Source organism: Hesperophylax consimilis, chromosome 21 (assembly GCF_061612785.1).
Source record: "Hesperophylax consimilis isolate HC1 chromosome 21, BYU_Hcon_1.0, whole genome shotgun sequence".
NCBI classification, from domain to species: domain Eukaryota; kingdom Metazoa; phylum Arthropoda; class Insecta; order Trichoptera; family Limnephilidae; genus Hesperophylax; species Hesperophylax consimilis.
In genome coordinates this window covers 20545482-20559357 of record NC_142856.1, presented here as the reverse complement: position 1 = coordinate 20559357, position 13876 = coordinate 20545482, and the positions used below count along the sequence as shown (strand labels likewise).

Here is a 13876-nt window from a genome sequence, read left to right as displayed (position 1 = left end):
TTCATTTAATAAAATCAATATTTTTTTAATTGCATCATGGTATGCAAGTAAATACATCTATTTTATTCGTTATAGTTTCTTCTGCCAAGTCTTCACCTTTCTGCTTTGATTATGGTTTCCATTTTCAATCTCTTATTAAATCTCCTTTCATAAATAATATAATATCTCGAAGTTAATCCAAAAACTTTCCTTAACAATGGCGGATAGAATTGAAATTCTCAATTCGCATCTCGTATTTCTCACAATGGAACCACAATGGAGAAAACCACAATCAATTCCCATTTCGCGAACGCACAGTGGATTGTGTGGGGTAATAATTCTACCACGATATATTTATAATATTACTTTTGTAAAATCCAAGCGCCAAATCATCTTTTTTATACATTCTGATTGTTGCCATTGTCTGCGATATCTCGGGTAATCTTTTAAGGGAATGAATAAAAATGTTTCTTATGGAAGGTGCGTCCAACTATTTAGAATGAGGTTAACTTTGTTTTTTTAAATATTTCTGGCTTTTACCCTTCAAGGGTGTTCTAAGCCATCTTTTAAAATTATGGAGAGAGGGAGAGAAGGCGAATTTATAAATTAATTTAGTTTAAATTGGCAAATTTAACAATTATATTTAAGATTGCAGTCGAATTCAGAAATTCAGATGTTGAATAGGGGGAGGCAATTCTAGATAATGATTGATATAAAATAGGCTATTTGTTTAGAAAGGGACTACCAAAAAAATATGTGATCTAAAGTGAGCACTTCTTGACCATAGAATGTACAATCTGAGGAGTCAAGCACAAGCATTTTAAGAAGGTTATAAGGAACGGAACAATGTCCAATACTCATTCGAATAATTAAGGAAATTACTCGACTGCCTATTTTATAAAAATAATATTTTCTGAGAGGTTGATATGATACTTACAGAATTTTTCCTATCAAATAAAATTACAGAATCTGTTGAATCGATTTACTAGAGTACCGGAATGCTTTTAAATAATCATATACGTATCTAAGCTTTCATAAAACTGGGTGTAACTTAAAATTTAAAAAATGTAGTTAATTTAGAGCGCCATAGAAAATGCACGAAACATTGGCTAAAGCATTTATTTATATATAAACAAAGTAGTACTTTATTAGTTAAAATCATGAAATAATTTATAGATATTAAATATGACATTGTGTGTACATACCTCTGATATTATGTTTCCTTGTAATGTATTATTTGTGGCAGTTAGCCATCCCACAACATATCACCCGGTAATTATTACCGGGTGAGAATTAGCGATCTATAATATATGTACGATCTGTAAGTCTATTATATATTATATTCGATATGTGAGCGAATTTGAAAATTTAACGATTGAAAATATGAATAAGTAAAAATATTCCTACACGGATAAAAATTTTTGAGATTGAATATTGCTAATTTAGAATCTATTCAAATCTAAAAACGGGGTTTGAGGTCCTTAACAAATGAATTGATAGGTTTCCTAATGAATTTTTAGTAAAATACGATTGTATTTACACGATGTCTGAACATGACGTCATAAAAATCCAGATAAAACAGCATTTCGTCATAGTATATTATCAAGGCAAATGCAAGTGCATGAACACATGTTCCGCTATTTTGGGAATATAATAAAAGTTTGTCAGAAAACGGCCTACAATTCCGTATTTAGCGGGATTATGAATAATTTGTAGAAAATGTTAATAAATTAGCAATACTAATATTTCACAGTGTAAAAATTTGTAAATGCGGATTATGATTCATTTTAGTTCGTATTTTCAGTATGTCTATCTATAATTTGTGGTGATAAAAACCAAAATCATTCCTCCAAGAAAACTCAAGAAAAAATATAAAATTTCATTGAACACTTCTGTCTTACGCATTAAAAAATCATTCCATCCCCAGATAGGTGTAGGTAGGTAGGTAGGGTAGTTGGGTAGATGTGTCTGAATGTACGTATGTTAGGTGTATGTACGTGGGTCCTCCCACAAAACTACCCCAATTGTGTCTCGCGGTAGGTATAATAATGATATATTTTGGCGGGATTTAAAGAAACGATCACGCATGCGCATCGATAGTTTCCATTTCTGGTTGAGAACCAGTTTTTTAATTGAATTTACACATTTTAATATTTTATTAAAGTTAATATGAATTGAGAAAAAAGTAATAACATTTTTTGTTTAATCCATTACATATTTGATGAAAATTATCAACATTTTTACTAAAATAGATGTCTTCATCAGTATACAAAGTAGAAATAGGTACTGAAAATTATGTCAAATGAGAATATACAAAAAGCCTAGACAAAGATGTAAGTACCTACTGCCAAAAACTTAAAAATAAGTTGTAGGAGAAGGTAATTATTTAGTTATTGTAAAAATAATTACATTAAATTTACAAAAAAAGACTGAATAATTATTCATGTGTTTGAAAAAAACTTTTATAAATTAAATCATTTGAATCAAGGAGCAGCCAAGACGCCAATGTTTATATTTATTTTTGTTTAAAAACGAATTATATACATATATGCATATGAATACATATTTTATTTTATTTTATTTATTGTTATTTATTGTTTCATTTTTTCGTAACCGGCCTAACAACTTATCAAAATCATAAATTTTAAACATTTTCTTAATGTGGATCGAGTATTTTTAAATGTATCTCTTTTGAATTCACTCACATTTTTGTGGAAATTAACCCACTTCCCGACATCTGATAGATTTGTTGTCGATGACAATGCATTTCAGCTAACATGCGAAATAAATGTCTGTCCTACGCGATCGGCATTTGGCGAAGTTGGCAGAGTTGTTGACTTTAGTTCCTGAGTTGGAAGATTCAATCTTTAGTCAAACGGATTTTAACAATTAGCATTTATTCATTTTCGCCTTTGTATCATTATTGTATGAATTATCACAAGAGCTCCCTTTGCTATATTTTGGAAAACATCGAGAGCTACACTGCCTGATTGGATATCATTTTAAGGCGTTTAACCCGCTAAGGGGATGTGTTTATATACGTGTTCAAGATACTCACTCGGATTAAATTTATAAAGAAAGACGAATAACGTCAACTCGTTCTTTTGCTGCTGACATCAACTTTGTGTTTGTGTTTTGGCTCTTGTCTGTCATGTTCCTGGGTAGTGCACAGCTCCTGTTAATGTTTATTCTTTGACCTTTGGGAGAGTGAAAGTTGTTGATATCGCATGGAGGATATTGAAGTTGGATACAAAATTATTGAATTATAGATTACCATTACCAACCGGGGGCGTAGCTCAGATGGTAGAGCGCTCGCTTAGCATGTGAGAGGTACCGGGATCGATACCCGGCGCCTCCAAACCTCTATTTTGTATCACTTTTTTTGGTGTGCATTTTTTAAAATGGGAAACATCAAGTATTGAGGTTTAACAGTAGCTTTATAACGTGGTCATTTCATATATAATACCACAAATTGTTGTGCTTGCTTTGGGTTTTTTAGTTGATTATTACAAGGATTTTTTTAGTTTCTATTGCAAAGTTTTTACATGCTGTACCTACGTTTATAGGATAATATCTCAGTTTTCAGTCTTCCTCAGTAGGGTTCCCTTTTCTGATATCTACCAAGTCTGCGAAACAAATAAAAATGGTTGATATCTCAGCATAAATCGCGGTTTGTGCTGGCTTAGGTTAGTAGAGGTAAGGTAAAGCAGGTTAGGATGAGTTAGGTGAGCTTAGGTTAGTTTGAAAATTTGGTTGATTAATATGTATAATATATTTTTTTTTATTTACATTTTTACAGCTTTACTAAAAAATCATTATTTTCATATTACGCGGCGCGTAAGGTCAGAACAATGAAAAACTTAACTTATTACTATGGAGCTTGTTTAGTTAAAACGGTCTTAAGCCAGGCTTTGCCACACCAACGTTAAACGGTCGTGAAAAAATCTATTTAGTAATACGGTTAGTGTTTACTTGATTGTATTATCCGGAAAAGTTTTGGCGAATAAATGATTTATAATATAAGACTTCGACAGAGAAACCGCCCCCTACGACCAGGAAACAACAATAGAAGTAATGGCGGTGGTTATTGGAGCGAGGATTTTAATCTTGGATGATCGTGGCTACGGCTGGAGAATTGTGAGACTGTATTCTGTGTTCTATGTCCTGTGTTCTGCGGCTCTCTACCTCTGCATAGTTCACAGAGCCGCCAGTTCAGGGGATTACTTGTATCAGGCGAGTATTAAAGCTGGATAAAAACTGCGTCTTTTGATGGGATATACTCGTACATAGGTATGTTTTACTAACATAGCAAGGTAAGATTTTGTTGAAATTGTTGTTATCGTGATTTTTTGAGAAGGTAAAATAATCGAATTGAATATAGGTACACATTGTCCGGAAACTCGTAGTAGAAGCGTCACATTTGAAGTTGTGACTTTTTTTGATTTGAGTTTTCGTTGTCGAGTAAATCTAGTCCGAAGTCAGATCAAATTTATAAATCAAAATAAATGTTTTGATAAAAAAAGGTTTTTTGGGTTCTCCATGAGATGTAGATTCGCGAGTTTATCCGCTTGTACTACGGGTCTCCAGAAATCGTATATGTTGGTATATATGTAGGTATAGTATCTACTCAAACAAATGAAGCAGTAGTAAATGTTAATAATGTGCAATATAAAAATGTTTAAAATATGAAGGAATGCTGTGTGGATGATTTTTTTAATGAGAGAAGGTGTGAATCGGGAATTTGGAGTGACCAGTGTTGAAGAAAGGAGGAAAAACTAAAATCGGTAGGCCGAGCTTGTTGAAGGAGAGCTTAAAAGCACATAATACAAAACGACCAGTTCTCATGCGGTTTATTTGGTTTAATTTGACTGCGAATAAGACAATGACTCGGAGTCATACATAATTACCAAATCTGTATATATGCATGCATTTACTGCTCAGTGGCTTGCAATCGTGGCCAATATAAAAGTTGATTTTCTTTTAAGTGGATGAATTAAAATCATCAGTTGCACGTAGATACCAATAAATTCAAAAAAAAGAATATTGATGACTTTCTTTAACACATTCTTACATAAATATTCATCTAATTCGTTTGTTGGAATAACTTGCGAATACTACTACGAATATTAATGAGTCAAACCTGATCGCAAGTGACGTATCATCAGCAAAGCAATTTTGATACCTAATCAGCAAAAAATTAGGATCACAGATAATTGTAAAATATATCAAAATGGCGTTAAAAACCAGAATATTATAATGATTTTAAACTTTCCCCACAAAAAAGCTCAAACTTGATAAAGTTTTTGTTTTCCTTTGATATCTTTGTGGTATAGATTCTCCTCAAGTTATTATGTAGGTTTACGCATGTTAAATATCATACATATTTTAATAAGATATTTCTAATAGTTTTCGCACCATGTAAGTAAAGAGTTAAAACAAAGTTCACTTTTTATCATTGTTACCTACGACTTGAAGTTGTACTAAATTATGAGTATGATTACTCTTTATGAGCCCTACTTCCTTACTTATACCGTACCCGAATTTAAATGCCACTGGCAGGGCCGACCCTGAGCTGAACTACTGAATAAAAACCTCAGGAGTTCTGTGATAGGTATTAGATATTCTTATCGCCTTGGCTCATTAGCGCGTTGGATCCTTGGCGCCTTGCCTCAATTGCGCCCGCATAGGGCTCGACCCTGGCGACAATTCGGTTGAATTTTTGTTTAACTTCTTGAAAAGGCGAACACGTAGTAAAATTTAACAAATCAAAAAAATCAACGCATTTTTATTCATGCTCTAGAGGATTCTAATTCATATTAAATCCTTTACATTATAGCTTATCAAAACTCCAGGAAATGCAGCCTAAGGAAAGGGTTTCACAGTAAAGTACCCACTATTATAAATAAAACATCATCTGCTTCCTTACAGAGTATGTGCCCGTCTTCTCTATAAAATATTACATTGTATAAAAGATAACTCAACGTTAGATAATAGTTTCTATCTTCCATTTATACAAAGTACTTACGTACTGTGAAGTAGGCAGAAGAATACGACGGTATTTTATAAGCACGGTGACCGAGGGGTGGTTTGAGGGGTTGGAGGATCGTAATTCTCTTCTGAAAGGTTCTATCCGAGGGGATGAAGGCAACATGTTGCAAGGCCAATATGGAGCGGCTATTGAAAACTACCCTGGCGTGAATTAATAAAACAATCGCAGGGTTTCGACAGTGAAAAATTTTAAGAACAATTTTTAATATCAGACTTATTACAATTGAGATTTTTGGTTCATAATGCCATTGTAGTAAAATAACTTAAACTGAATCTTAGAGTTTCTAGTTTAAATTTTTTTTATTTATTACTTTATTAACTACCTATTTTGGACTTTTCGTGGAAATATTTGCAAAGAAATTGATTTAAAGGGTCTAACTAAATGATTTTTAAATATAATATAATAAAAATAAAAATGTGTTTTTTAAGATTAATATTAATGTTATTCTGATGATATTATAACAGTAAAGAACCCAACTGACATAGTAATTTAATGTTAATATTCTGAAGGGTGCACATCTTTTTGTTTCAAATTTCTATCTAAGTGCGGCTAATCCAAGTTCGCTACGTCAGTTTATAGTCATGAATTAAGAAGGATAATCATCCGAAATATAAAAAAATTCTTCTACCTCCATCTTTCGAAAATTGTTGTTAATTATTATAGAACCTATTAACTTTTTTATAATTGTTTTTAAACTATCACCTGTTTAACTACTCACAGAAAAATAATTTTAAAAAATCACTTCATAACCGTTAAACGGTGTTTTTGTCACATATATACTTTGCTATAATGACTTTATAAGTTTCGATTCGAGTCGGTACTAATAAATAATTAAGTAATACATTTTATTTATCGATTCACTATTATATTCGTATAATTCAATGTTTTTACAAATTATTCTTTTTATTTATAGTCTGCAATTCTACAATAATTGCACATTGTAAATCGAACTTTCATTTCATGTCAAAAAGTGGGGTTAAACAGTAATAACAATTACATTTTTATTGGAATTCTATACTGTGATTTGTATATCATTGAAGAAGAATACTTACATACTTAATACAAAAAAAGGTTACGGTCATAACTAGGAATCAAACCCAGGATCTCTTGACATTCTAATAAAAAAATAAATAAATTATTACCAACAGTCTCAAAAGGGGTAGTATTGAAACCACTTTGTGTAGTACTAAATAAAAATATACAAAGTTAAATTATTCATTCGTTAAGGTTACCAAAAAAATCCTTTAGGATAAGGGTTAGAGCAGATAGAAAAGAAACATAATGTCACTAATTTACATAATGTTATCCAGCGGAAGTTTTTACATTTTAACCAAAGCGCGCCCCCCGTAATAGTTACAGCAAAATAGTTTTAAAGCAACATAATATTTAAATTTAGACCGGAAATGCCGGAAACAGGAAGGACCCAGAAAGGTTTAGTAAAGTTTGAATGTTTTATGTTAATTCAAAGCGTGACTACAACCTTCAACACATTGTTGTAGAAAATGCTATAAAAAGTGTACTTCGTTAAAAAAGTTTATGGGATTTTATGAAGAATGATAAAAATATATTTTAATTGTAATCATAAGATTTTAACAGTCACAAGTTTATTTGTTCGTAGAACTTTCAAAAGTTTTTAAGAAATGATGTCATGGTTTAATACCCACGCACAAAAGCATTATTTTGTAGTTTTGCGTTTTATTATGACGATGGCTTATATACGTTAGTTTGTATTAGAGGCTGAACATGTTAAGGCCTAGACATAAATATGTAGGTATCTCTTTTGCACACAGAGTTGAATCAGAAAAAATAAACCGAAAGAAGGTAAGTCTGCAGTAGGCAAGTGTACATTTAAAAACTGTTGATAGTTACAAATTGATACTGCTCTCACAATTTTTTCTTGCGATTTTCAACTTTATAGAATACTATTCATACATATTACTCAAAATGGGGCAAAAGTAATGTCATATTGTGAATGTGCCATAATTTTTGCAGATTGTATCCAATGTCGCTGTGCTTTGACAAGAGAAATAGTTGACAACAAGCAATGAAACGATACATACATGAAGAACGCGGAATTATTGTTACTGCTTATTTGACAAATTTCCAGTCTGTTGATTTAATTTAACGTACTTATATAATTTATTTCTATTTTTAGTTTTATGTACTTATATTATTTATAAACCACTGTACACTAAACTTATCACGTATTTTTAGTAATCGTTTATCTTACAATAAAGTAATGTTAAGTTATTATTATTATTGCGTAGGATGGAATGCACCACGTTCATGTTCATTAAAATCATTCATAATCTTGATTGTTTGATAACTCATCCCAAATGACCTTTCTCAACAAACAATCTGTGAGTATAGATAATAACAATTTAGGTTATATTTCTATTTTTGAGACCGATAATTCGTGGTGGAATTCCATTATAATATAATTTAGGTTATGTTTAATGAGTGTACTGTCTCATTTAATCTTAAGATTAGCAAAGATTTTTTGGAGTGCCAATATTTCAAAAAAATGTGTTTTAATTTTGTTTAATATTTTGTATAGTATAGCGTTTTTTATTAAAGTTTAATTCTTAGAACCTTATTACACCATAACAAATTTATACGTGTTTGTAGTTACGAGTAAAAAATATATATTTATTTTGGTTCTAATTCGTCCATCGAGCATAACAGAGACTCGGCCATAAAAAGAAGCTTGCATATATTTTATTATTACAGTGGTTGTTGGTTGGCTATATGATGCAGTACCGCTACCCCAAGAGGTAGCATGGTCGTACGGCAGTAAAGGAGAGACGCGAGGTCGCCTTAACGAGCCACGGGGTCGTAAAACGTAGGAAACCACCCTTATATCCAGCGCCCCCCAGCCCGCAACTTTGTCTGCTTTCTGCAAATTCCGAGAAGCCATCTTGGATAACGACCCAAATTTGAATACGGAGAACGTATAAATTGGCAAAAAATGTTATAGTTTTCGGATAGGAAGGAAAATATTAAAATACTTTGTCTTGTACGAAAATGTAGGTTATAGTTTTAGGTACCATTCATCCCAGGTTTGATGAAAAGCGGCTGTATGATACCAGCAGGTTAAATTTACGTATTTAGCATAAGCTTGTCTTCACAAATAACTGGCGAATATGTAAGATCATTATTTTAGCAAATAATTATTTTGAGGGATGGGTAGAGGATTCAGAAAAACCACCCCATTCTACAATACCATATGTTTCTACGGATTGAAAAAGGGGAAAATAATTCTTAGAGTCTCCAAGTCTAAGCTGGATCTAAGAGAGCAGAATGTATGGCAGAGCTTAGTATCGGAACCAAACCAATGTTTTACAATGAAATTTACACTGCTTTTATGGATTGCCATATGGATTATCTGATATATATATCCTGAATATGTTGACAAAGTAATAATAGCAAATTTCTTTTGTTTATTATTTTGATCCGAACATCAAAATCCGTCAGATTGATCTAAATATCTAAATGGAACAAAGTCGTACAGTCATTAAAATAGATGTATGAATAATAATTTAATTAAGTAAAAATAAAACCATTCGGAAGTTGACTGGATACCAACTATTAAGCTTAGTCCCTTCGTCCCAGGTACGACGACGTTTTTGTGGATTTCAATTGCTTCCATAATTAGGCGTGTTCGATGCGTTTTGGACCTTCTCAGAACTTCAGGAACAAATTCAAAGTAATGGCCGGTTTCAAGTAAATGCTCGGCAATTGCCGATTTGTTCGGATGGCCGAGTTTGCATGCTTGAAAGTGTTTTGAGATCCTTTTGGAGATGACTCGTTCTGTCTAAAGGAGGAAACGCTGGCTAAGGAAAGAGGAAGCACAACGCAGCACAATACCTCAAAAATTAATCACGATAATATTTTTGGCGAGGAAAATGATCATGTAATTGCTATCATTGGGTGAGTTACCTAGCAGAGGATTTGACCGGCAGGGCCAGGGTGAGAACTCAACACGTTTGATGAAAATATATTTTAACGTTGTGTGGGAATGGAACTCAAATGACAAGAGTATTTTTAAATTGAATTTAAATATAGTGACCTTTCTCTTACACACAAGTTCTTTGTGAATTTGACTGTTGGCGTCAGTCCAAATTGGATAACTCGACCTCGAAGTGTTAAAAAGTGTTAAGTCGGCAGTATGGTTATTTCAACCGGGGGCGTAGCTCAGATGGTAGAGCGCTCGCTTAGCATGTGAGAGGTACCGGGATCGATACCCGGCGCCTCCAAACCTTTATTTTTGATGTTTTATGTATTGATTTATTAAAAAGACAAACAAACAAGCGTTAAAAAGATAATTTTTGCTTAGTTAATAAACTTTCCTTTCCCCACACTCATGATGGGCAGAGAAGATACAAAAATCGGCCATTACACAAACTTCTTGCTTCATCCGCAATGAAATCAAATTCGACTTAAAAAATTCTAAGTTCGCACAAGATTTACTCAAAAACGAGAAATCAAATCAAAAAAGATACCACAAAATCTATTCCAAATGAGAGTACCTACTACGAATTTCTGGACACCGTGCATATTAATTTGTTGATTTTTACTTATGATGTGATTAAAAACGATAAAAATCTTTCTACTCAAGATAAAACATGTACATGGTAAGTTGATATGATGATAAGGTATGTTTTTAAGATAAATAAAATCATCGAAAACTTTCTTCTCCAGTTACAGGATTCAGTAATCTTGACGGGATTTAAAGAAGTTCGCTAGGCTTAGCACAGCATCTGTTACAACTCCCAAAACTTATAGAGATTTCCTCAGTTTCCACTTCATGAAGGTATCTAAGTATATTACAAACAAAGGGTGTTTGTAAAATGAAAAATGAAAATAACAAAGAGTTCGCGTCAAGATGGCTTGATTAAAATAAACACTCCTGTGAAATCTGAAACCTTAGTATAATTTTAAGGAAATCCGGACACTAAACCAATTACCTAACATAGAAGACAGAAGCTTTGAAGAGCGGAACCTGATTTGCACATTTTCAGTTAATCATTGATTTTGCGATAATGTTATCAGAATTTGGACTCGTATAGTGTTGAAGAATTTAGGAAAGTAATGGTATTATTTAAAAAAAAACATTAAAATCTTTTTTAAGTTTTCATCATCCTTTATATTTTGTTGTGAAATCTGCTGTTTGAAACTTGAAATAAGAAACACAATTTAAATCTTTGCCTGTCTCGTTAATTCTTCGAGTGGATTAAAATATTGCCTTAAGTATGAATAATTTAATACAGAATTGCTTTGTTATCGCGGAATATTATTAACTTCTTCACAGCTGAGAGAATATTGTTCGTTTCCAAGCCTTTTATCTTCTATTACCTACAAATACAAACGTTATAAAAATATATTACATTAATAAGGTGGTTATTAAAGGATTATTATTTAATCCTTATTTGAACAATATGGAACGTAATAACCCCTTGGGATAATTTTATTTTTATTTTATTTATTTATTTATTTAGTACAGGTGATGATACAATGACACATGTATATATACATAAAAATACTTTGACTGCCCAACTAGGAGGAATTCCCGTTTTAGGACAGTCAAAATTGAGTTAGTATTCATGCACGCATACATATTTTGTAAGAACAAAAACAAAAAAGGAAAGGAAAAAAAAAGAAAAGTAATATAATACATACATAACTAAAAGAAAAAAAATATATATATAACTTAAAAATAATGATACATAAAAAAAATATTATTATAAAAGATTAAAAGCAAAAAGTTATAAAGACTGATGTTAACTTGTTGTTTGGTTTTTTTAGTTTTGTTTATTTTCTTGTTTACTTAATGTGTTTGATATTTTGTTTGTTTTATTTTTGGAAAAGTGTGAGTTCACACTCTTTTCTCCCTAATTGGTGAAGCCAGACAGTGATCGATTTACGAAGAGCACCTATGCTTTCCTTTTTCCAAGCATCAGGTATAAAGTTGCAAAGTTTTGGGCCTAGGAATGAAAAATGTCTTTGAGCGAGTGAAGTTTTGGTTGTGGGTGGTACGATTGGATTCCTCCGTGAGTGTCGGGTGTCGTGAGAGTGGTCGATTCGATTCGAATTTGTTCGAACAAACAGCTATAGTCAATTTGTTCGCTTTTGGGGACAGATTATACGACCTCATATAAATCGTCGTGTCACCCTTACTGTCATGGTTAGAAATATGATCTAAACAGTGTTAGAAAGAAAGAACACCACGCTTTGTATTTATTTATTTAAAAAAACATACGGCACAACATGTGACATTAACGAAGGTATAAAGTTACAAGTACAAAGTATTATGTGTAAGAAATAGTAAAAATACAAAATGTAAGAAAAAACATATTGCACAACATGTGTCTTTAAAAAAGGTATAAAGTTACAAGTGAAAAGTGTAAAAATTTTTTTTTAAATGACGTATTAATGAAATAATGTATTATAATTTTTCATTGATGCCAATCTGTAAAACCCATAAATAACTGTTATTATCAAATTACAGGTGACTTAAGTAGCGTAACTATCTGTTTGTTGTCAGAAAAAGCACTTATATTTTATGGTTCAAGAAAAGACAAAAAGAAAAGAAAAAAATAATTATAAGTAATTCTATAATCTCATGTGAGAACTTAAGTAAGCGACAGTATAAATGTAACACTATCATATAATAAACAAGGCAGTTAAAATACCTGGATCAAAAACAAGAAATACTAAAGGCTTCACAAACATTGTCATATCATACAACTATACTCTGCATATGCACGAATTAAGAGAATGCATCGACTATGTGGGTTTCATTTATGCATAAGTTTTCATAAATTATTTTTATATGAGGTGACAATATTGTTTATAATACATTCACCTGATAGAATATGTACAGAAAATGCCACATTTTCAAAACTTTTTATATTTGTTTCAAAATTTAAATATTTCAAAAATTATATGTTTATATCTAATTATTAACTTTGAAAGCATATTTCATCACATTTAAAATCCGTTTTTAGTTTCTGGATACATTCAAATATATTTCATTTAATTGAATTTTATTGCGAAGCATAAATACACAAAAATTCTCAGACTTTCTGCCAGCATCTTTAACAAATATAGTAATTGTTATACCAGAGGTCTGGGGGTTAAAAAAAACTCTCTAGTTAGGGTTCCGATTTCGTTAGTATTTTTTTGGTAAGAATCTTTTAAGTACATAATATATTATATTCGGTTTTTAAGTTGTTTAAAGCAAAGCAATTTCTGAATGACCTTGGAATTCGAACAAAATCACACACTTATTGCGTTGGTGGAGACAAGGTTGAAATTGCCATATAACGCCTGACTTGATTAACTGAAAAAAAATGTCTACGAAAAGCGTATATTTGTAATTATGGGAAATTATGCGTAGGCACAAATGCTGAAATGTTTATCAATCATAATTAAAGAACTTTTTTTTTTACATTATTCAATAAAAACAAATCAGACAAAAATACATAATATACACGTTGTCCGGAAACTCGTAGTACAAGTACTCTATATCAATTTGGAATCTGTTTTGTTGTACAATTTTTTTTAATTGGTGCATTCATTTCCAGTAAATTGAGACGAAAAGTGTGAAAAATATTTTTAAATGCATCCAATCGTAGACCCAAAAGACACTTTATAGCAGAAAATAAAGGAAAATAATTTAAAAATCTAAATGGTCTGAAATTTTTTGTTGGTTTTTCTATGTCATTCAATTCAATTGTGATGTAGATTTACCAGTTTCCAGCTTGTACCATGAAATTCCAGACACTGTGTATAAGAAATTCGACATTTCAAATAATTTTTACATCCCAAAACTTAAAGCAGAAACAT

The 13876-nt window shown here is 31.5% G+C and overlaps 2 non-coding genes across 2 annotated transcripts; both read left to right on the top strand.

Moving 5' to 3' along the window:
• The first annotated feature begins 3264 nt into the window (after positions 1 to 3264).
• On the top strand, positions 3265 to 3337 carry TRNAA-AGC (transfer RNA alanine (anticodon AGC)). The gene has a single exon. It is a non-coding gene; the product is annotated as a tRNA-Ala (tRNA).
• Positions 3338 to 10211: 6874 nt separating this feature from the next.
• Positions 10212 to 10284, top strand: TRNAA-AGC (transfer RNA alanine (anticodon AGC)). Its single transcript has one exon. It is a non-coding gene; the product is annotated as a tRNA-Ala (tRNA).
• Positions 10285 to 13876: the final 3592 nt, after the last annotated feature.